This window comes from Corapipo altera, unplaced genomic scaffold, assembly GCF_003945725.1.
Source record: "Corapipo altera isolate COAL_440 unplaced genomic scaffold, ASM394572v1 128947, whole genome shotgun sequence".
In the NCBI taxonomy this organism is placed as follows: Eukaryota; Metazoa; Chordata; class Aves; order Passeriformes; family Pipridae; genus Corapipo; species Corapipo altera.
The window spans coordinates 713-3,785 of record NW_020885785.1 but is presented as its reverse complement, the minus strand read 5'-3'; positions in this window follow the sequence as shown (position 1 = coordinate 3,785).

Here is a 3,073-nt window from a genome sequence, read left to right as displayed (position 1 = left end):
TTTTGAGTTGAGAGCCCTGAGGTGTTGGCTTTGAAGCACCAGATTTGAACTCTCAGCTCGGTCCCTTTTTAACTCTTGAAAGCAGGTTTAATTTCGCTCGCTGGAAGTGCAAATTCAGGTTTTAATTTTCGCTCGCTGGAAATGCAAATTCAGGTTTTAATTTCATGTGCCTGAAATGCAAGTTACAACACAGGATAACACAACCATGTATTATTTATCCTGGACAACTTCCCCTCTCCCCAGGAGACACTGAGCACAAATACTACACCCATCAAGCTTCATTTTTCAAGGATTACACACAAAGAGTGTCACAATTAATCTTTAACTGGCAGCCAGCAGGATCAGACTATACATTCCTTAGGCTGGCACACACTGCATAATTAACCTATAAAAAGCAACAGATACAGGTTAAACATTGCTAAATATACCCTAAGATACATGAAAGGGACTGCAAAAGATATTTAAAAGAGCTGTGTACCTCGGGTCGTAAATTCTTTACAGATAAGCTGTTTTGCAACCAAGAAACTCCTCAGAGTAGTTTCCAGTGAGAGAAATGAATCACCCCACCACACACTCTCCAGGGCAAGGGAGTTTATCCACAGGGAAATGCCAGGAAGTTGGGAGACAAGTGTGTACCCTTCTGGAGCTCTGCCCCCTGTGCCAGGCAGGTGACTGTTCAGAGCGTTAAGGACCCGAATTTTAAGAGGTTAAAAACCTCCAGGAGGGCAGCTGCTCTGTTGCTGGTTACTCGTGTTTGTGGTGCTGCAGGACATGAGGGCCACACATCCCCTCTTTGTTCCAGCCCTGCCAAGGAGTGAGAAAAAAAAAAAAGGCTGACCTGCCCTGAGTAACCCGAGTGCCCCACGCTGATAACCAGGCGTTGGGAGGGCTCAATCTCAGCCCAACAGAGGAAGAAAAGCAAATGAACTTATTTCCACGCAGAGAAATCGTAATTGTGCTCGTTCAGAACCATCCCCACGCCCTCAACAAACGGAGTTCAAAGGCTCCAAGATGACATAAGTGGCAGAACAATCACAGGAGTGTGAGCAGGCGCCTCTGTCTCAGCTCCAGAGCTGCTGCTGGGACTCTCCCACATCCACACGCTTTGTCCCAGCTGGGATGAGGGATCCTTGGGAAACAGTTCATCTAAGGATTTTTTTTTGGGAATTATGTACTGGTAGTTTATGTAATTGTTACACAACTCTACAGGCTTCAAAAAAAAAATAAAAAATATTCATATGAGTGTTAATTATATTATTTAAAAATCTCGACTAACAGGACAAGATTTAATAGATGGGTCACCAGATCCTTCCCAAGCACAGCTCCAGAAGGCTACAGAATTAAACTGTCAGAGAGACAGATTTCAGCCCCCCTCCTTTATCCAGAAACAAGCAACACTGGACAGAAGGCCAGTTCCTGACCTGAACACCAGAAAGGCCACAATAAACCACAAACAGGTATCACTCCTTTTCAAGGCCTCAAAATCAATCTGGTCACTGCTGCCACTGAAGCACCCCCCTCATCTTTTGGATCATAAAAGGTTTTATCCTCTGCAGATTACCTGGAGCTGCCATACAAGTGCAACATTCGTTACTGTGGCCTAAAGACAGAATGCTTTAAGTTATTTATAGGTGCTAAAGCCACCACAAGTGTCCTGCCCCAAAGCCAAGGCTGGAACACTTGTTTAGGGCTCGAGTTGAAAGGCCAAAATTCTACACAGAGGGCTGTAAATCCTATTACTGGTGTGAGTAAGAATGATCAAGTGTTTACTTGTAATACCTTGACTAAACATCACAGCCTGCACTAATTCCACTTTGCTCTTAAAGATGCAAAACGACAGAGCAAACAAATCACTTCTGATGCAGGGAAGGAAAAGTACTCCCCTCTTTTTTGGGGGTTAATCTGGTGCCAAAGTGTCAGAACTCACCCCGTGGGTCAGAAAGCATCTCTGGTTTCAGTCCTTGATGTGGATTATTGCTTGTCCAGCCACAATCAAACTGGACTGGAGCTGAGGGGCTGCTAATTATTGACTGGCTATGGGAAAACGACAGCTGGATCTTCAAGAGGAAGCAGCACACGTATTTCCCTACCCCAAAATCTGGAAAATTCAGAGTTTGTGGCTCGAGCACAGAATCCCTTTTGCCTCACTGAACACACAGTGATGCCAAGCTTTGCTGAAGGCAGGACATCTCTGGTGAGCTCCCCTCCACCTCAGCACAAGGTGCAGGTAGAAAGGGCCAACAGGTCCTTCCCTGAAGCAGTTTGCCCCCCAAAAGCCCACAGATGTCTTTTTGTTTTCTACACTCGAGCCCAGCTCAATAAGAACACACTCCCAGTCACTGTTTTTTGTTCCTGTCCATGCAGCACTGTGGGTGAGCTGGTTGTTCCTCTCCCCATGAAGGTGCAGAGCAGTTGCCCCCTCATTTTCTGGAATTGTGCCTTCCCTGTGCTCTGCAGCCACAGCAAACCTCTCCAGGGAGGTTTCCAGCCTGAGACAGGAGGTGAACTCAGACCCCTCAGCCACCTCCCTGCCCTCCCTTTCCACAGCAGCTGGTGATTCCCCTGGTTTGGGGTGTTAAAAGTTATCCAAAATAAAGATACATAGTTAAATCCTTGTTAAAAGCCTCGCCCTCTGGGTTTTTTCATCCTCCTTCCTCTGGGAACATCAGGATGTCAACAAGGGGTGGTTGGTTGTGGTTTTTTTTTTTACAGCCTGGGACCTGTCAGACCCCTGTTGTCCCTCGGTGGTGGGGAAGTGCTGCATTTCCCATTTCCAGGTGTATCCACCGCTCCAGGAATTCCCTGAGCAATCCCCCTGCACGGCAAACAATATTAAAAACACCTCCACAGGACTAAAACCTGCAGAGCAGCCACCAGTGGCAGAGGAAGCCTCCGAGTGCTGGTTATCCCTGGATTCCAAGCAGGGATCCCAAGGCTGCTGTTCAACACTCCTCAGCAGCAACCCTGGCTTAAAAAGCCACTGCTCCCCTCCCCCCGGGTGTTATTTTTAACCTGGATGATTTCAGTGATCCCATTTACAGCCCCACAGCTGTAGCAGGGCCGAGGAGCAGCA